Source organism: Neomonachus schauinslandi, chromosome 11, assembly GCF_002201575.2.
Source record: "Neomonachus schauinslandi chromosome 11, ASM220157v2, whole genome shotgun sequence".
Lineage (NCBI taxonomy): Eukaryota > Metazoa > Chordata > Mammalia > Carnivora > Phocidae > Neomonachus > Neomonachus schauinslandi.
The window spans coordinates 69,004,811-69,027,220 of NC_058413.1; the positions used below are offsets into that span (position 1 = coordinate 69,004,811).

The 22,410-nt window shown below is 37.9% G+C and overlaps 1 pseudogene; it reads right to left on the minus strand.

Annotated features, from left to right (window-relative positions):
• Positions 1 to 7,611: 7,611 nt before the first annotated feature.
• LOC123326217 lies at positions 7,612 to 7,886 on the minus strand (annotated as a pseudogene).
• Positions 7,887 to 22,410: the final 14,524 nt, after the last annotated feature.

The following is a 22,410-nucleotide window of genomic DNA, read 5'->3' on the forward strand; positions in this document are numbered from 1 at the left end:
GGATATAGTATTCTTGGCTGCATAGTTTTCTCATTTAGTGCTCTGAATCTATCATGCCAGTCTTTTCTGGCCTGCCAGGTCTCTGTGGATAGGTCTGTTGTCAGTCTAATGTTTCTACCAGTGTAGGTTACAGATCTCTTGTCCTAAGCTGCTTTCAGGATTTTCTCTTCATCTCTGAGACTTGTAAGTTTTACTATTAGATGCCTGGGTGTTGACCTATTTTTATTGATTTTGAGGGAGATTCTCTGTGCCTCCTGGATTTTGATGCTTTTTTCCTTCCCCAAATTAGGGAAGTTCTCTGCTATAATTTGTTCCAATATACCTTCTGCCCCTCTCCCTCTTTCTTCTTCTTCTAGGTTCCCAATTATTCTAATGTTGTTTCATCTTATGGTATCACTTATCTCTTGAATTCTGTCCTCATGATCCAGTAGTTGTTTATCTCTCTTTTTCTCAGCTTCTTTATTTTCCATCATTTGGTCTTCTATATCACTAATTCTCTTCTGCCTCATTTCTCCTAGCAGTTAGAGCCTCCATTTTTAATTGCACCTCATAATAGCCTTTTTGATTTTGACTTGGTTAGATTTTAGTTCTTTTATTTCTCCAGAAAGGGTTTCTCTAATAACTTCCATGCTTTTTTCAAGCCCAGTTAGTATCTTTAAAATCGTCATTCTGAGCTCCAGTTCTGACATCTTACTAATGTCCGTATTGATTAGGTCCTCGGTACTGCCTCTTGTTCTTTTTGTTGCAGTGATTTTTTCCATCTTGTCATTTTGTCCAGAGGAGAATAGATGAATGAGAGAACAAAATGCTAACAGGGTAACAATGACCCCAGAAAAATATACACTAAACATATCAGAAGAGACCTGAAACGGGGGGAAAGGAAAGGGAACGAAAGAATAAAGAGAAAAAAAAGAAAAAGGAAAAGATAAAAAGAAACAAAAAAACAGAATATGATCAAATATGATCTGGATGGTGCATAGATCAGTGCCACACACTAGATTTTGGGCGTATTTTGGTCTGTTAGGAGAAAGTGCCTCCCAAAATTTTAAAGAAAGAACAACTTATATATGTACAAAAATAAGGGTAAAGACGATGAAGGGATGGAATATGACTATAAAGAGGAAAATTATAAAAGATTTTATAAAAAGAATTAATCAGATAAGATGTTGGTTGAAAAAAGAAAGAAGAGGATTTAAAAAAAAAGAAAAAGGAGAGAATGTGATCAGGCAGGAGACTAGAATAAAGCCATACACTAGAGATTTAGGGTATATTTTGGTCTGTTAGAAGAAACTATATCCTAAAATTTTAAAGAGAGAACAACTTTTATATATATATATATATACCAAAAATAAGGTTAACTACTATGAAGGGATAGAATATGACTCTAAAAATGAAAAATAAAAATGATTTTTATTTTTTTATTTTTTTTAATTTATTTTATTTTATTTTTTTTTTTAAAGATTTTATTTATTTATTTGACACAGAGAGAGAGGGAACACAAGCAGGGGGAGCAGGAGAGGGAGAAGCAGGTTTCCTGTGGAGCAGAGAGCCCGATGCGGGGCTCGATCCCAGGACCGTGGGATCATGACCTGAGCCGAAGGCAGACGCTCAATGACTGAGCCACCCAGGCGCCCCTAAAAATGATTTTTAAAAAAGCGTTGATAAGATGTTGGTTGAAAGAAGGAAAAAGAAAAATTCAAAAAAAAAAGTAAAAGAAAAAGATAGTTAAAAAAAATAACTTTGAAAGACTAAAGGATCATAGGAAAAAGCCATGAATTCTATGTGCAGTATTCCCCTGGAGCTGGAGTCTGCTGTTCTCATTGATCAGTAAACTTGGTCTTGGCTGGCTGTTCTTGCTGATCTTTTGTGGGAGGGGCCTGTTGCCGTGGTTCTCAAATGTCTTTGCCGGAGGTGGAATTGCCCCGCCCTTGCCAGTCGGGCTAAGTAATCTGGTGGGTTTGCTCCCGGGAGCTTTTGTTCCTTGCAAGCTTTCTGTACAGCTTTGGAGGAGGAGAGTGAAAATGGCGGCCTCCCAATCTCCGCCCCAGAGGAGCCTAGAACTCGGGTCCCTGCTCCTCAGTGCGCCCCCAGAGAAAAGCAGTAAGTCACTCCCACCTCCCCGGTCTCCGGCCGCACTCCGTGCTCACCCGGCCTGTGACCGAGCGTTTCTATCTCTGGCACCCGACCCCATGTGGAGTCTCCAAACCCAGCAGATCCCTGCGGTACACTCCTGCATCACTCCTCCCAGAGGAGGAAGGGGAGTCTCCCTGGATCTGCCACTTGTTGGGTCCCTGCTGGAGGAGCAGTGGCCCGACTGTGCCCCAGATCACGGTTTATGGCAACCCCTAGCTGAGAGCCCGCGCCTGGGCTCCGTCTCTGCAGCCGGCTTCCCCGCTCTAATACCTGGGAGCTCTGCTGCCCTCAGGCACTCCTGGTCTTTCTGTGACCCCGAGGGCCCTGAGACCACACTGTCCCAGCAAGGCTTCCACCTCCCTGCTAAGCCACTGGAGCGACTCCCTCAGTGGAGCCGACTTCTAAAAGTTCAAATTTTGGGCTCCGTGGCTATATCACTTGCCAGAAGCGGGGGATGGAGGCCCCCTCACCCACCGTCTATTCTCCTGAATATCACCTCAGGTTCACTTCTCCGCACGTCCTACCTTCCAGAAAGTGGTTGCTTTTCTGTTCAGAGAGTTGTTGCTCTTCTTTTCTTCATCTCCTGTTGAGTTCATAGGTGTTCAGAATGGTTTGATCCCTATCTAGCTGAATTCCTGGGACCAGATGAAATTTAGGTCTCCACTCCTCCACCGTCTTGCTCCAAATGCACCATGGTAACATAAGAGGTTAACAAGGGAGACACCTGAGTGAGGGATTGTTATGGGTTGAAGTGTGTCCTCGAAAGGATATATGTTGAAACCCTAGCCCCAGGACCTCATAATGTGATCTTGTTTAGAAATAGGGTCTTTGCAGAGAAAAATCAAATTAAGCAGAGGTCATTAGGGTAACTCCTCATCCCACATTATACTAGCCCTACAAAAAGGGAAAATCTGACACAGAGACAGGCATGCACAGAGGGAAGTCAGCCATGTGAAGACCAAGGATTGGAGTGAAGGATCTATGTACCGAGGAATGCCAAAGATTGCCAGCAAACAGCAGAAGCTAGGAGGATGTAGGCAATAAATATTCCCGTTAAAATTATTCCAGCCTTGGTCATTAGAGAGTTTTTCTCCTTTATGTTTTTGGCAGCCTTCCAATTTTGGTTTTTTGAGCCATGCCTTACCTGCTGGTACTCCGAAAGGTTCAAGGTTCCTTATGTATTTTCCTTCCTTACGTCCTAGAATCAGCCATTTCTCCAAGTTGCTCTGGTCCCTTTTATTGGAGAATGATATTTAACCCAATCAAGATCTGGGTCATATGTGTTTGTTGTTATTAGTATGCTACTGCTTCAACTCTCTCAGCAAATAGAACTAGGAAATACATGTCTATATATGAATCCATTTATATGTAGATATATGTATAACAATTTCTTTATCCATCTGTATATTTCTTAAACTAAACATGAAATCATAGTATATGGCAGAGTCTTACTGAGAACCACAGTTGTTATTCCAGACTTCCACCATCCCTTAATTGTCACTTCTTTCCCTGACATGAAAAGCTGGGCTTTTTTTTTATCTACATTTTGTTTATTTATATGTTCAATCCTGACACAGATATAAAGTTCCTTCAGAAATGTTAATATACATCCCTGTGGGAAACAAATTTACAAACTAGAGTCTAGTGTTTATGTGCAATTATTTTTTGTCTTCACCTTACAATTTCCAATCAAAATACTGTTTTCCAAATTTACTTAGATCTACTTTCCCACACTCCCTCAAAGAGGTCATGCCATTCATTTGTAATACAATGAGGTTATTTGTGTCAGTTGGCATTCCATCCTAGTTTCCTTGGATATTGTGTCTGGCTTTGTTAATTTGCATATATTAGAGATAATCTTGGTGATGTAGAATTCTATGGCTTTGGAGAAATGCAGAGAAGCATCAATCCATCTCCCAGTCCTATCCTAAAGAGAAGAACGGTTCCATTACTTTAAGAATTCCTCTGTGTGTCACCTTTGTTGTCAAACAGTCCCCACTCCTATAACCCTGAGACACCAATATTCTGTTTTTCATCCCTATAGTTTAGCTTTTTTGAGGATTTCCCCTACTGGCATCATAAAATATGTATCCCTTTGGTTCTGGCTCCTTTCACTCAGCAAAATGCATTTAATATTCATCCATGTTGTTATGTACATGAGTAACTCATTCCTTGTTATCACTGAATAGCATTTTCTTTTATGGATGTACCACATACTGTTTATCCATTTACCTGCTGAAGGACATTTTGTTTTCTTCCTGGTGTTTTGATTGTGAGCAAACCTTTATAAACATCCACATACTGGTATTTGTGTGAACATAAGTTTTCATTTCCTTTGGGTAAATACCTATGAATGAAATACTGAGTTATATGATAAGTCTATGTTTAACTTTATGAAAGATAGAGAGAGAGAAAGAGAGAAATGCCAAATTGTCTTTCAAAGTAATTGGTGCTATTCATTCCCAGCAGCACTAAATGAGAGTTCCTGTTGCTCTGCATCCTCACCAGCATCTGGTGACGTCAGTTTTATTTTATTTTATTTTAGCCATTGTACTAGATATATAGCAGTATGTAATTATGGTTTTAATTCCAATGTCTCTGATGACTAATGATTCACAGTAATTACATATGTTTATTTGCTATCCAGATATCTGCTTTGGTGAAATGTCTGTATCTTTTGCCCATTTAAAAAATTGGATTGTTTGCTTTCTTATTTTTGAGTTTTAAATGTTTTTGTGTATCTTCTGAATATAAATTTTTTTTTTGATAAAGAGAGAGAGAGAGACAGCTAGAGAGGGAACACAAGCAGGGGGAGTGGGAGAGGGAGAAGCAGGCTCCCGGCTGAGCAGAGAGCCTGATGTGGGGCTCCATCCCAGGACCCTGGGATCATGACCTGAGCCGAAGGCAGACGCTTAACGACTGAGCCACCCAGGCGCCCCCGAATATAAATTTTTTATCAGTTATTTGACTACAAATATTTTCTCATGGAATGTGGCTTGATTTATATTCTTATAATGTTATCTTTCAACAAAAGCAAAAGTTTTTGTTTTTGATGAAGTCAAATTTAACAATTTTCCTTTCATGAAGTGAGCTTTTGGTGTTTTATCTAAGGTTGTCCTTTCTCCATCAAAATGCCTTTACACTTTGGTGAAAAATCAGGTGACATGACTGGGCAGGTCTCTGCTCCACCTTCTGTCTGGCTGTGATGATCCATATGTCTATCTTTTTGTCGGTACTACATTGTCTTGATTACTGTGCAATTCTAGTAAGTCTTGAAGTCCATTAATGTGAATATTCTGATTTTTTTGTTGTTTTAGGATTGTTTTGGCTATTCTATTTGCTTTGGTGTACTATAATACCCTTTAGAGCCTGCTTGTTTGTAACTACAAAATATTTTCTAGAATTTTGTTAGAGAGTACACCGAATTTATAGATCAAATTGAGAGAATCATCATCATAACTATATAAGTTGTTCATTTTATGAACATGATTTATTTCTCCATTTATTTGGATCTTATTCCTTTCATCATTGTGTTATAGCTTCCACTGTACTGATCTGTACATATTTTGTTAAGTTTATACCTAGCTAATTTACTTTCTTTTTTTTTTCCCCCCACGGGAATTCTTTTTATTGAGAATTTACTATGCACATGGGCACTGTGTGGAGCATTTTATTTATTTTTTTATTATGTTATGTTAATCACCATACATCACATCATTAGTTTTTGATGTAGTGTTCCATGATTCATTGTTTGTGTATAATACCCAGTGCTCCATTTAGTACATGCTCTCTTTAATACCCATCACCAGACTAACCCATCCCCTCACCCCCTTCCCCTCTAGAACCTTCAGTTTGTTTCTCAGAGTCCATAGTCTCTCATGGTTCGTCTCCCCCTCTGATTTCCCCCCTTCATTTTTCCCTTCCTGCTATCTTCTTTTTTTTTTTAACATATAATGTATTATTTGTTTCAGAGGTACAGGTCTGTGACATTTATAGCGGCATTATCAACAATAGACAAATTATGGAAAGAGCCCAAATGTCCAATGACTGATGAATGGATAAAGAAGAAGCAGTGTATATATATATATATATATATATGTATATATATATATATATACAATGGAATATTGCTCAGTCATAAAAAAAGAATGAAATCTTACCATTTGCAATGATATGGATGAAGATAGTATTATACTAAGTGAAATAAATCGGTCAGAGAAAGACAAATTGTTAACTTTTAAGACTTTTTAAGACTTTACTGCTGGGTTCTCTTCTAGGATTTTAATGGTTTCATGTTTCACATGTCTTTATTCCATTTTGAATTTATTTTTGTGTATGGTATATAGCATATGATTTCACTTGTACGTGGGATTTAAGAAACAAAACAAAGGAGCAAAGGGAAAAAAGAGAGAGAGGCAAACCAAGAAACAGACACTTAACTATAGAGAACAAACTGATGGTTATCAGAGGGGAGGTGGTTGTAAGAGGGATTAAGTAGGTGATAGGCATTAAGGAATGCACTTATTGTGCTGAGCACTGGGTGTTGTATGGAAATGTTGAATCACTAAATAGTACATCTGAAACTAATATTACACAATATTAACTGGAATAAATAAAAAGAAAAAATTTAACAATTTTACTGTGATATATTTGACATACAGTAACCTGCACATACTAAAAATGCACAATTTGGAAATTTTCAACATAGGTACATATATGAAGCCTTCAACAAAATCGTGATAATGAACCTGTCCAGCCATCATCTGTGAAAGTTTCTTTTGACCCTTGTTTTTGTTTTTGACTTTTTTATTCTGGTAAGAACTCTTAACATGAAATGTACCATTTAAACACATTTTTAAGTATACAATACAGTGTTGATAACAATGTTGTACATCAGATCTCTAGAATTTATGAGTCAAGTTAATTAATTTCTTGAAGTTTTTGTAAATGTGGGCTTTTTAAAATTTTCAAATACAAATTTTGAAACTATGTGGGATTAAAAAAAATCAGATACAACTTTTTCATTGCAAATATGTAGGAATCAAGATGACTTTTATATATTGACCTTTTGTCCTGTGACCTTGCTAAACTCATTCATTAATTCCAGGAATTTTTTTTAGTAAAGTCTTTGGGATTTTCTACACTCACGATCATGTCTTCTGTAAACATATACATTTTATTTCTTCCTTCCCAATGTTTTTCTTTTTTTCCCTCCAACCAGATTTATTGAACATAAGAAAATTCTATATACAAAGTGATTTGGACTTGCTACTTCAAAACATGATCTTTTCTTACTAATATTTTGATAACTCAGTCTTTTGAGTGTCAAAAAGAAGCTTACTCTAAAATTAATAGAAAAGTGCCCAATGCACACCAAATGAATGGCCTACCTACTGGAACTTTAATAGTTCTACAAGATAATTAGCATAGGTAGGATGGAGCCCCTATATCAGGCTTCTGGAGAACTGATATGACATGTTAAGAGGCCATTTTGCACACTGCCACTGTGATGCTGTCGTGTTTCTGGATCATAATGCTCCCATTATCTGATTCTAGACACACCACAGGAGTATCAGTGGGGTCTGAGGTTAGCTTGCTGCTTGCTTGTCTAGAACAGATATGATTCTAGCATGCTCATCTGACAGGGTCTCACAGCAGCCCAAATTAAATCCTTGTGAATCTGTGTGCAAGATTCCAGGATTGGAAGGATTCTTCATTGTGTCCTCCAAGTGCTGCTCCAAGGTCGCCTCCATTCCACCCACTGTCCACCTGGTCTGGGATCCCACAACACGTCCAATGTTTGTCTTTTTTGTTTTTTCTTGTTTTGCTACACTACCTAGGACTTCTAATACAATGTTAAATAGAAGTAGTGAGAGAGGACATCTATTATCATCCTGAAATTAAAAGGGAAGAATTTGGATTCTCCTTTTAAGAATGTTCTCAGCTTTAGTTTTTTCATAGAAACCCTTTATTGAGTCAAGAAAGCTGCTTTCTTTCCTGGTTGCTGAGACTTTTTATTATGAATGGATGTTGTACTTTTTTGAGTTTTTTTTTTTTTTTTCTGCTTATATTGATATGATATGGTTTTTCTTCTTTAGCAATTTAATAAGGTAATTTACATGGATTATACTTGAAATGTTGAAGCACCCTCATGTTTTCTTGAATAAACAAATTTTGTCATGCTATATTATCTTTTTAAATATTGTTGGGTTTTTGTTTTTTTTTGCAAATATTTTGTTAAGGATTTTTGCCTTTATGTTCAAGGGGGCATTTAGGAATATGCTTTCTTGTACAGTTTTTCTTTAATTTTGGATTCCATTGTTTTCTCAATTGTCTTTCTGTTTTCAATTTCACTCATTTCTGCTGTAATTTTTATTAGTTTCTTCTTTCTGTTTTGCTCTATCTATAACCTGCTTTTATTTCTCTAGTTTAAGTTCAATCTTACATTATTGGTTTTAGATCTTTCCTTTCTCCTTATATGTGCATTTAATGCTATAATTTTTATCACCTTTTTCATTGAGGTTAACATATTTTAAAATTTCTCTTGTGATTCTTCCTTTGACCAATGGATTATTATGCTTTTTTTTTTTTTTTCCAGTATCTTGAGAGTCTCCTGATATCTTTTATTTAGCTAATTCCCATTTTGGTCTAAGAACATACATTGTAAGATTTCTATTATTTTAAACATGTAAGACTTTGTTTTATGGCCCAGAATATGATCTATCTTGATTAATGTTTCATGTACATTTGGTAAAAATGTATAGTCTGTGTTGTTGGGTGGAATGATTTATAAATATTAGTTAAGCCCAGTCTGTTGATAGTGCTCTTCAGGGTGTCTATATCCTTATAATTTTCTTCCTGCTTAATTTATTAATTACTGAAAGGAGTGTAGAAATCTCCAAAGATATTAGTGAATTTCTCTTTTTCTCTTTTTGTGTATATCAGATTTTGCTTCATGCATTATGAAATTCTTTTGTTTCATGCATACACACTTAGGATCTTTATGTATTCTTAGGTAATTGACCTCTATATCATTGTGTGATACCTTCTTAATCCTAAATTTTCTTCCTTGTTCCTATGTTTTCTTTAAAATTAACAGAGCTACTCCAGCTTTCTTTAGGTTAGTGTACATGTGTATTGTTCTTATCCTTTTACTTTCAACCTAGGCCTTTACACTTAAAGTAGGTTTATTATAGACTGCGCAAAATTTCAGATTATGTTTTATGCATTCTGACAGTCTCTGTTTTTTAACTGGTGAGTTGAAAGCATTCATATTTATCATAGTTATTGACATAATTAAATTAAAATGTAACATTGCACGTCTGTTTTCCATTTTTCTTTTTCCCGCTTACTCTTTTCTGCCTTCTTGAGATTAAGTAGACATATTTTTTTAAGTTTTTTTTTTTTTTTTAATTCCAGTTGGTTACATGGATGGAGTTAGAGAATATTATGCTGAGCAAAGTAAGTGGACATTTTAAGAGATCTGTTTAGAAGAGATCAAATTTCCACTTTTTTCATTTTTTAAAATAAACTTTTCAGAGCAGTTTTAAGTTCACAAAATAAATTCAGGAGAAAGTACAAAGAGTTCCTGTATACCACACACTTATAACTTTTTCTACTATAGACAGCCCAGCCAGAGTGGCACATTTGTTACAATTGATTAATCTATATGGACACATCATTAGCACCCAAAGTCTGATATTTACATTAGGAGTCACTCTAGTGTTGTACATTCTATGGGTTATAACAAATATATAATGACATGTACCCCATATTGTACTATCATACAGCATAGTATTACTGCCCTAGAAATCTCTGTATTTTACCTATTCATCACTTTGTCACCACAACCCCTGGAAACCACTGGTTCCTTTTTTTCTTGCTGTCTCCATAGTTTGGCCTTTCCCAGAATGGCATATAGTTGAATTCATGTAGTATGTAGTTTTTTGTTTTCTTTTCTAAGATTTTATTTATTTATTTGCCAGAGAGAGAGAGAGAGCAAACACAAGCAAGGGGAGCTGCAGGCAGAGGGAGAAGCAGGCTCCTTGCTGAGCAAAGAGCCCAACGTGGACGCTCAACCAACTGAGCCACCCAGGCATCCCATGTAGTTTTTTTCATAGTGGCTTCCTTCACTTAGTAATATGCATTTAAGTTCTCTCCTTATCTTTTCATGGATTGACAGCTCGCTTCTTTTCAGTTGAGTTGAGTACTAGTCCACTGTCTGGATGTCCCAAAGTTTATTTATCCATTCACCTACCTAAGGACATCTTGATTGCTTCCAAGTTTTGGCAGTTATTAATAAAGCTGCTATAAACATGTGCAGAGTTATGTGTGGACATAAGTTTTTTATTTATTTGGGTAAATACCAAGGAGCACAATTGTTGGAAGAGTATGTTTGGTTTTGTAAGAAACTGCCAAACTTCCAAACTGCCTATACCATTTTGCATTTCCCAACATCAGTGAATGAGTGTTCCTGTTGCTCCACATCTTTATCAACATTTGATGTTGTCAGTGTTCCAGGCTTGGCCCATTAATCGTTTTAATTTGCAGTTCCCTAATGACATACAATGTTGAACATCTTATTTGCCATATACATATCTTCTGTAGGGATGTGTCTGTCAGATGTTTTGCCCATTTTTAAATTGTTTTCTTATTATTGAGTTTCTTTACACAGATCTTAGTTTCTGATTTATTTCACCTTCCATCTGTCTAAAAGAACTTCTTTTAACATTTCTTACAAGGTGGGGATCCTGGCCATATATCCCCTTAGTTTCTTTTCATTCTTTTTTTTTTTAAGATTTTATTTATTTATTTATTTGAGAGAGAGAGAGAAAGCGTGCGTGTGTGTGTGTGTGTGTGTGTGTGTGTGTGTGTGTGTGAGCATGAACCCGGGGGGGGGGCGGGCAGGCAGAGGGAGAGCCTGACCTGGGGCTCAATCTCAGGACCCTGAGATCATGACCTGAGCCAAAGGCAGATGCTTAAGCCACCCAGGTGCCCCTCATTCTTTCTTTTTTTATTTTAATCTGAGAAAGTCTTTATTTCTCCTTCATCTTTAAGGAATGATTGGGGAGTGTACATATTTCTAGGTTTGTGTTTATTTTCTCTCAGTGTTTTAAATATTTCACTCTACTCTCTTCTTGCCTGCATGGTTCCTGAAGAAAAGTCAGATATACTTTGATTGTATGTCAGTAAGACATTTTTTTTCCCTGACTGCTTTCAAGATTTATTCTTTATATTTGATTTTTTTAAGTTTAAATAATTACATTTTGGCATTTATTCTGCTTGGTGTTCTCTGAGCTTCCTGATGTGTGGTTTGGTGCCTAACATTAATTTTGGAAAATTCTCAATCAGTATTACTTCAAATATTGTTTGTTCCTTTCTTTCTTCCCCTTCTGGTATTCCCATTACAGGTATGTTATGCTTTTGTAGTTGTCCCACAGTTAGTGGATATTCTTGGGCTTTATTGCTGTCCTTTTTCTCCTTGCTTTTAAATTTAGGTATTTCTATAGATATACCCTCAAGTTCCAATTCCTCAAGAATGTCTAGTATACTAATGAACCCATCAAAGGCATTCTTCACTTATGTTACATTATTTTCACTTCTAACATTCTTAGAAATACTTTCTTAGCAATTTTGTCTCCCTGCTTCATTATCTGTTCTTGTATATTGTGTACTGTTTCCATTAAAGCCCTTAGCATATTAATCATAGGTTTTAAAATTTAAATTTCTCATCTGATATTTCCACCATTCTTGCGATATCTGACTCTGATTCCAATGCCTCTTCAATCTCTTCAAACCATTTTTTTGCTAGTTAGTATGCCTTGTAATTTCTTGATGAAAGGCTAAGATGATATACTAGATAAAATAATTGCAGTAAATAGGCCTTTAATAATGTGCTAGTAAAGGGGTGGGGGGAGGAGATGCATTCTGTAGTATTCTGAGTAGGTCAGTCTTTTAGTGATCCTGTATCCCTGGGCTGTAGAGGTCAGCAGTGTTTCTCAGTTCCCCACTCTTTGCTTGAAACAGATTGATGTCTAGAGGTGGCTGGACTTGGATCATCCCTTCTCCCACGGAGATTGGCTCTGGTTAAATAGTTTCTCCTTTTAAGGAGGACAGTCCTCTTTAAGAAGAACAGAATGCTCTGACATACTTCAAAATGGTTACTTTTCCCCTCCCCCTGCCAAAGCAGCAGCAGTTTTTTTCCCCAATATTCACTGTGAGGACCTGGTTAAGTTCCTAGAGGTAAAACTCACAAAAGTGTGGGTCCTTCCTATGAGTGTGTCCCCCTAGAATTTTTAACTCTCAGACTTGTGCACACTGAGCCTCTAGCCATTCATCAATTGTTGTGTAGGTTTTCCTCCCTCAGCACCATGTCCCATGGACAGTTCTGCTGGTGAGTTTTTGCTCTGGCAAACTGAGATTATCTGTATCTGCCTATGTGACTCTCCAATTGGGGGAAGCAGCCTTTTGCCCTGTACCTTACTTCTCTAATGGATCTAAGAAGAGTTGTTGATTTTTCAGTTTTTCAGCTTTTTACTTGTTGGGACATGGTGTGATTTCTGAGCTTCTCACATGTTGCATCAGAAACTGGAAGTCTATGCCTGCACTTTTCAAGTTTCATTTTATTTCTTCAGGTGACTCACTCATTATTTATATCTCTATTTTAATTATTTTTAGTGTCTGCCTTACAGTTTAAAATACAGGCATACCTGATTTTATTGCACAGCACAGATATTAAGATTTTTACAAATTGAAGGTTTGTGGCAGCTTTTTTTTAAAATTTTTTTTATTCTTATGTTAATTCCCATACATTACATCATTAGTTTTAGATGAAGTGTTCCATGATTCACTGTTTGTGCATAACACCCAGTGCTCCATGCAGAATGTGCCCTCCTCAATACCCACCACCAGGATAACCCATCCTCCCACCCCCCTCCCCTCTAGAACCCTGTTTGTTTTTCAGAGTCCATCGTCTCTCATGGTTCGTCTACCCCTCCGATTTCCCCCGCTTCATTCTTCCCCTCCCGCTACCTTCTTCTTCTTCTTTTTTTTTTTCTTAACATATATTGCATTATTTGTTTCAGAGGTACAGATCTGAGATTCAACAGTCTTGCACAATTCACAGCGCTTACCAGAGCACATACCCTCCCCATTGTCTATCACCCAGTCACCCCATCCTTCCCACCCCACCCCCCACTCCAGCAACCCTCAGTTTGTTTCCTGCAATTAAGAATTCCTCATATCAGTGAGATCATATGATACATGTCTTTCTCTGTTTGACTTATTTCACTCAACATAACACCCTCCAGTTCCATCCACGTCATTGCAAATGGCAAGATCTCATTCCTTTTGATGGCTGCATAATATTCCATTGTATATATATACCACACCTTCTTTATCCATTCATCTGTTGATGGACATCTTGGCTCTTTCCAAAGTTTGGCTATTGTGGACATTGCTGCTATAAACATCGGGGTGCACGTACCCCTTCGGATCCCTACTTTTGTATCTTTGGGGTAAATACCCAGTAGTGCAATTGCTGGATCATATGGTAGCTCTATTTTCAACTGTTTGAGGAACCTCCATACAGTTTTCCAGAGTGGCTGCACCAGCTTGCATTCCCACCAACAGTGTAGGAGGGTTCCCCTTTCTCCGCATCCCCGCCAACATCTGTCATTTCCTAACTTGTTAATTTTAGCCATTCTGACTGGTGTGAGGTGGTATCTCATTGAGGTTTTGATTTGGGTTTCCCTGATGCCGAGCGATATTGAGCACTTTTTCATGTATCTGTTGGCCATTTGGACATCTTCTTTGGAAAAATGTCTGTTCATGTCTTCTGCCCATTTCTTGATTGGATTCTTTGTTCTTTGGGTGTTGAGTTTGATGAGTTCTTTATAGATTTTGGATACTAGCCCTTTATCTGATATGTCATTTGCAAATATCTTCTCCCATCTGTCGGTTATCTTTTGGTTTTGTTGACTGTTTCCTTTGCTTTGCAAAAGCTTTTTATCTTGATGAAGTCCCAATAGTTCATTTTTGCCCTTGCCTCCCTTGCCTTTGACGATGTTTCTAGGAAGAAGTTGCTTCGGCTGAGGTCAAAGAGGTTGCTGCCTGTGTTCTCCTTTAGGATTTCGATGGACTCCTGTCTCACATTGAGGTCTTTCAACCATTTGGAGTCTATTTTTGTGAGTGGTGTAAGGAAATGGTCCAGTTTCATTCTTCTGCATGTGGCTATCCAATTTTCCCAACACCATTTGTTGAAGAGACTGTCTTTGTTCCATTGGACATTCTTTCCTGCTTTGTCAAAGATGAGTTGACCATAGAGTTGAGGGTCCATTTCTGGGCTCTCTATTCTGTTCCATTGATCTATGTGTCTGTTTTTGTGCCAGTACCATGCTGTCTTGATGATGACAGCTTTGTAATAGAGCTGGAAGTCCGGAATTGTGATGCCGCCGGCTTTGCTTGTCTTTTTCAACATTCCTCTGGCTATGCGGGGTCTTTTCTGGTTCCATACAAATTTTAGGATTATTTGTTCCATTGCTTTGAAAAAAGTGGATGGTATTTTGATGGGGATTGCATTGAATGTGGAGATTGCTCTAGGTAGCATTGACATCTTCACAATATTTGTTCTTCCAATCCATGAGCACGGAACGTTTTTCCATTTCTTTGTGTCTTCCTCAATTTCTTTCATGAGTATTTTATAGTTTTCTGAGTACAGATCCTTTGTCTCTTTGGTTAGATTTATTCCTAGGTATCTTATGGTTTTGGGTGCAATTGTAAATGGGATTGACTCCTTAATTTCTCTCTCTTCTGTCTTGTTGTTGGTGTATAGGAATGCCACTGACTTCTGTGCATTGATTTTATATCCTGCCACTTTACTGAATTCCTGTATGAGTTCTAGCAGTTTTGGGGTGGAGTCTTTTGGGTTTTCCACATAAAGTATCATATCATCTGCAAAGAGTGAGAGTTTGACTTCTTCCTTGCCAATTTGGATGCCTTTGATTTCTTTTTGTTGTCTGATTGCTGTGGCTAGGACTTCCAATACTATGTTGAATAGCAGTGGTGATAGTGGACATCCCTGCCATGTTCCTGACCTTAGGGGGAAAGCTCTCAGTTTTTCCCCACTGAGAATGATATTCGCTGTAGGTTTTTCATACATGGCTTTTATGATATTGAGGTATGTACCCTCTATCCCTATACTCTGAAGAGTTTTGATCAAGAAAGGATGCTGTACTTTGTCAAATGCTTTTTCTGCATCTATTGAGAGGATCATATGATTCTTGTTCTTTCTTTTGTTAATGTATTGTATCACATTGATTGATTTGTGGATGTTGAACCAACCTTGCAGCCCAGGGATAAATCCCACTTGGTCCTGGTGAATATTCCTTTTAATGTACTGTTGGATCCTATTGGCTAGTATTTTGGTGAGAATTTTTGCATCCATATTCATCAGGGATATTGGTCTATAATTCTCCTTTTTGATGGGGTCTTTGTCTGGTTTGGGGGTCAAGGTAATGCTGGCCTCATAAAATGAGTTTGGAAGTTTTCCTTCCATTTCTATTTTTTGGAACAGTTTCAGAAGAATAGGTATTCATTCTTCTTGAAATGTTTGGTAGAATTCCCCTGGGAAGCCATCTGGCCCTGGGCTTTTGTTTTTTGGGAGATTTTTGATGACTGCTTCAATTTCCTTAGTGGTTATAGGTCTGTTCAGGTTTTCTATTTCTTCCTGGTTCAGTTTTGGTAGTTGGTACATCTCTAGGAATGCATCCATTTCTTCCAGGTTATTTAATTTGCTGGCATAGAGTTGCTCATAATATGTTCTTATAATTGTTTGTATTTCTTTGGTGTTGGTTGTGATCTCTCCTCTTTCATTCATGATTTTCTTGATTTGGGTCATTTCTCTTCTCTTTTTGATAAGTCTGGCCAGGGGTTTATCAATCTTGTTAATTCTTTCAAAGAATCAGCTCCTAGTTTCGTTGATCTGTTCTACTGTTCTTTTAGTTTCTATTTCATTGATTTCTGCTCTGATCTTTATTATTTCTCTTCTCCTGCTGGGTTTAGGCTTTATTTGCTGTTCTTTCTCCAGCTCCTTTAGGTGTAGGGTTAGGTTGTGTACTTGAGACCTTTCTTGCTTCTTGAGAAACGCTTGTATTGCTATATACTTTCCTCTTAGGACTGCCTTTGCTGCATCCCAAAGATTTTGAATAGTTGTGTTTTCATTTTCATTGGTTTCCATGTATTTTTTTAATTCTTCTTTAATTTCCTGGTTGACCCATTCGTTCTTCAGTAGGATGCTCTTTAGCCTCCATGTATTTGAGTTCTTTCTGACTTTTGTCTTGTGATTGAGCTCTAGTTTCAAAGCATTGTGGTCTGAAAATAAGCAGGGAATGATTCCAATCTTTTGGTACCGGTTGAGACCTGATTTATGACCTAGGATGTGATCGATTCTGGAGAATGTTCCATGGGCACTAGAGAAGAATGTGTATTCCGTTGCTTTGGGGTGGAATGTTCTGAATATGTCTGTGAAGTCCATTTGGTCCAGTGTGTCATTTAAAGTCTTTATTTCCTTGTTGATCTATTGCTTAGACGATCTGTCCATTTCAGTGAGGGGGGTGTTAAAGTCCCCCACTATTATTGTATTTTTGTCAATGTGTTTCTTTGCTTTTGTTATTAATTGGCTTATATAATTGGCTGCTCCCATGTTAGGGGCATAGATATTTACAATTGTTAGATCTTCTTGTTGGATAGATCCTTTAAGTAGGATATAATGTCCTTCCTCATCTCTTATTACAGTCTTTGGTTTAAAATCTAATTTGTCTGATAGAAGGATTGCCACCCCAGCTTTCTTTTGGTGTCCATTAGCATGGTAAATGGTTTTCCACCCCCTCACTTTCAATCTGGGGCTGTCTTTGGGTCGAAAATGAGTCTCTTGCAGACAGCATATTGATGGGTCTTGTTTTTTAATCCAGTCTGATAGCCTGTGTCTTTTGATTGGGGCATTGAGCCCATTTACATTCAGGGTAACTATTGAAAGATAGGAATTTAGTGCCATTGTATTGCCTGTAAGGTGACTGTTACTGTATATTGTCTGTGTTCCTTTCTGGTCTATGTTGCTTTTAGGCTCTCTCTTTGCTTAGAGGACCCCTTTCAAGATTTCCTGTAGGGCTGGTTTTGTGTTTGCAAATTCCTTTAGTTTTTGTTTGTCCTGGAAGCTTTTTATCTCTCCTTCTATTTTCAATGACAGCCTAGCTGGATATCGTATTCTTGGCGGCATAGTTTTCTCATTTATTGCTCTGAATATATCCTGCCAGTCCTTTCTGGCCTGCCAGGTCTCTGTGGATAGGTCTGTTGCCAATCTAATGTTTCTACCCTTGTAGGTTACATATCTCTTCTCCCGAGCTGCTTTCAGGATTTTCTCTTTGTCTATGAGACTCGTAAGTTTTACTATTAGATGTCGGGGTGTTGACCTATTTTTATTGATTTTGAGAGGGGTTCTCTGTGCTTCCTGGATTTTCATGCCTGTTTCCTTCCCCAAATTAGGGAAGTTCTCTGCTATCATTTGCTCCATTATACCTTCTGCCCCTCTCTCTCTTTCTTCTTCTTCTGGGATCCCAATTATTCTAATGTTGTTTTGTCTTATAGTATCACTTATCTCTCGAATTCTGCCCTCGTGATCCAGTAGTTGTTTATCTCTCTTTTTCTCAGCCTCTTTATTTTCCATCATTTCATCTTCTATATTACTGATTCTCTCTTCTGCCTCATTTATTCTAGCAGTTAGCACCCCCATTTTTGATTGCACCTCATTAATAGCCTTTTTGATTTCTACTTGGTTGGATTTTAGTTCTTTTACTTCTCCAGAAAGGGTTTCTCTAATAACTTCCATATTTTTTTCAATCCCAGCTAGTATCTTTAAAGTGATGATTCTGAACTCTAGATCTGACACCGTACTAATGTCCGTATTGAGTAGGTCCCTGGCAGTCGGTACTACCTCTTGTTCTTTTTGTTGAGGTGATTTTTTCCGTCTTGTCATTTTGTGCAGAGGAGAATAGATTAATGAGAGAACAAAATGCTAGCAGAGTAACAACGTCCCCAGAAAATATACTCTAAACAAATCAGAAAAAACCTGACGCAGTGGGAAAAGAAAGGGAAAGAGAGAAAAAAGAAAAAGAAAAAAAAGAAAAAGATAAAGATAAAAACAAAAACAAACAAAACAAAACAACAACAACAAAAAAACCAGAATGTGATCAAATATGATCAGGCTGGTATATAGATCAGTGCCACACACTAGATTTGGGGTGTATTTTGGTCTTTTAGAAGAAAGTGCCTCCCAAAATTTTAAAGAAAGAAAAACTTATATATGTACAAAAATAAGGGTTGATATGATGAAGGGATGGAATATGACTGTAAAGATGGAAATTATAAAAAATTTTATAAAAGGAATTGATAAGAAGTTGTTTGAAAAAAGAAAGAAGAGGATTTAAGAAAAGAAAAAAAAAAGGGAGAGGATGTGATCAGGCAGGGGACTAGAAAACACCATATACTAGAGATTTAGGGTATATTTTGATCTGTTAGAAGAAACTATCTCAAAATTTTAAAGAGAGAACAACTTACATATATAAGCCAAAAATACGGGTAACTACTATGAAGGGATAGAATATGACTCTAAAAATGAAAAATAAAAATGTTTTTTTTAAAAAAAAGGGATTGATAAGATGTTGGTTGAAAAAGGGAAAAAGAAAAATTCAAAAAGAAAAAAAAAAAAGAAAAAAGACAGTTAAAAAAAATTAACTTTGAAAGACTACAGAATCATGGTAAAAAAGCCATGAATTCTATGTGCAGTAGTCCCCTAGAGCTGGAGTTCTGCCGTTCTCATTGATGGGTAAACTTGGTCTTGGCTGGCTGTTCTTGCTGATCTTCTGGGGAGGGTCCTGTTGCCGTGGTTTCCAAATGTCTCTGCCGGAGGCAGAATTGCCCCGCCCTTGCCCCCTCCTGGCTAAGTAATCTGCTCGGGTTTGCTCTCCCGGGCTTTTGTTCCCTGCGAGCTTTCCGTACAGCTTTGGAGGCGGAGAATGAAAATGGCGGCCTCCCAATCTCCGCCGCAGAGGAGCCGAGAACTCGGGGCCCCGCTTCTCAGTGAGTCCCCAGAAAAAAGCCGTCAGTCACTCCCGTCTCCCCGGTCTCCAGCCGCACTCCGTGCTCACCCGGCCTGTGACCGCGCGTTTCTATCTCTGGCACCCGACCCCGGGTGGAGTCTCCAAACCCAGCAGATCCCTGCGGCGCACTCTCGCGCGGCTCCTCCCGGGGGAGGAAGGTGAGTCTCCCCAGATCTGCCGCTTGTTGGGTCCCTGCTGGAGGAGCAGTGGCCCGACTGTGCCGCGGATCACGGTTTATGGCAACGCTGAGCTGAGAGCCCGCGCCTGGGCTCTGCCTCTGCAGCCGGCTTCCCTGCTCTGTTACCTGGGAGCTCTGCCACACTCAGGCACCCCCGGTCTTTCTGTGACCCTGAGGGTCCTGAGACCACACTGTCCTGGAGGGTTCCACCCCCCGCTTAGCCACCAGAGTGACGTCCCTCAGTGGAGCAGACTTTTAAAAGTTCCGATTTTGTGCTCCGCGGCTCTATCACTTGCCAGAAGTGGCTGACGGAGGCCCCTCCCCCGCCGTCTATCCTCCTGAATATCGCCTCGGATTCACTTCTCCGCACGTCCTACCTTCCAAAAAGTGGTCGCTTTTCTGATGAGAGAGTTGTTGCTCTTCTTTTCTTCGATCTCCTGTTGAGTTTGTAGGTGTTCAGAATGGTTTGATCCCTATCCAGCTGAATTCCTGAGAGGAGACAAAATCCAGGTCTCCTACTCCTCCGCCATCTTGCTCCGCCCCCTTGTGGCAGCTTTTTGTCCAGCAAGTCCATCAGCATCATTTTTCCAATAGCATCTGCTCACTTCATGTCTGTGTGTCATGTTTTAGCCATTCTCATAATGTTTCTAACTTTATCATTATTATTATATTTGTTATGGTGATCTGTGATCAGAGATTATGACTCACTGAAAGCTTAGATGATGGTTAGCATTTTTCAGCAATAAAATAATCTTTAATTAAAGTGTACATTTGTTTTAGATATAAGGCTATCACACACTTAGTAGACTACAGTAGAATGTAAACCTAACTTTCGTATGTGTGGGGGAACCAAAACATTCATTTGACTTACTTTATTGCAATATTTGTTTTATGGCAGTTTTTCAGATCCAAACCTGCAATATCTCCAAGGCATTCCCGTAGACCTCCTTAAGTAATTTTGTCCACCTTCAGTAATACTCTACCTCTTTACATGTGATGTCAAGACCTGATCATAGTCCTAATTCCTCTTTCCTATGTCTTGTGTCATTGTCATCATTTCACTTTTACATATGTCATAAACAAAATGAACATATGGTACATTTTGACTATCTTGTTTTAAATATTATTAAAAAAATATTATAATACCTCACATTCCATCTATTTATTTCATTTCTAATGTCCTTCATTTCTTTGTGTAGATTCAAGTGTCCTCCCAGCATGACATCCTTTTCTCTGAAGAACTTTGTACAACTTTGTACATGTATTTTTTGTACATTGATTGGCTGATACTGATTCCCTTAGTTTTTCTTTCTTTGGAAAATTAAAATATCTCCTACTTTTGAAGGATATTTTCAGTGGATATAGAATTGTGTGTTGACAGTTGTTTTCTTTCAATGCTTTAAAAATATAATCCATTGTCTTCTTAGTTGCATAGTTTCTGGCAAGCTTATTGGTATAGTTCTTATCTTTATTCCTCTGTATATAATCTTTCTCCTGCCCCCATTACTGTGGCTGCCTTCAAGACTTTCTCCTTTTTATTGTTTTCATTCAGTTTGAATATGACTTGCCAAGGTGTTGGGGGTTCTGTTGGTTCATTTGTTTGTTTTATATTATTTTCTGTTTGATATTTTCTGGACATCATGAATCTTATTTTGGTGTATATCACTAATTTTGGAAAATTTTCTAAAATTATTTCTTCAGATGTTTCTTCTGCCCTGTTCTCTTTGTTTTCTTTCTGGGAATCCAATTACACATATGTTATATCATTTAATGTTGCCTTATTGCTCTTTGATACTCTATTCTCTTTTTATTTTCCACTCTTTGTTTTTCCTCTTTGTGTTTGGATTGTTTTGTATTGACCTATTTTTGTGGTCACTGACTTTCCTTGGCTGTATCACATGTATTATGAAGCCCAACAATGACATTTTCTGTAGATTTTATTTCTAGCTTATCTGAGTCTGTCCTACAGTTTTCATCTCTCCTGAAATTACTCACGTATCTTGCATGTTGTTGACATTTTTCATCAAAGCCTTTAACATACTGATCATAGTTATTCTAAAGTCCTTGTCTGAAAGCTCTAACATCTGTTCTGTATCTAAGTCTGGCTGTGATGAGTATTTGTCAGTTCGGGTTGATTTTTTTTTAATGCCTTTTGATATGCCTTAATGTAATGTTTTTTGTTAAATACCTGACATTATATATGACAATAGATACTGTGCTATGACAGTAGATACTATAAGTCCTTTCCATGTTTCTTGGTAAGCACACACTTTCTTCTGCAAGGCCCTTACTATGGGGATTTATGTTAATCTAGTCAGGACTTGACATGGTTTGAAGTTTGTTATTGCTCTGGTTACCAAAGTTAAAGTATGTTAATGCTGTGGGTTCCAGAGACTTCCAGTGACTCTGGTAGAAGTTTTCTCCACCTCACACAGTTAGCAAATTTGTCCTGATAACCTTTTATTGTAAATTCTTTCTTGTGCTGTTCACTGTGGGGTATTTAAAGGCAACTCTGGCCTCTACCCACTAGATGCCAGTAATATCCCTCAAATTGTGACTACCAAAATTATCTCTAAAGAGTACCACCATGGTTGACTTGGGGTAGCCCTCAGTTGAGAAGCACTACTTTAAAGATATTCTGTTTTACTTCTTGGTTTGGCTCTGGGTCCTCTCTTTGTGCTGCTTCCCAAAGAGACTCTCTCTTTCATCTCTCCATCTGTATTGCCCTCTACATTTATGATCCTAAGGGCCTTTGCAAACTTATTTTCACTCACATTTGGTTTTTAGTGGCTAATTAAAACTAATTTATCTTCATATCAATTTATATGGCCTCTAGTAGAATCTGCTCCAGATAAACATGTACAGGTCCTTTTTTCCTCTGTGCTTGTGCCTGCCTCTATGCAGAATCTATCTTAGTTCTTTGATTTGCTACCTCAATTCTCTAAT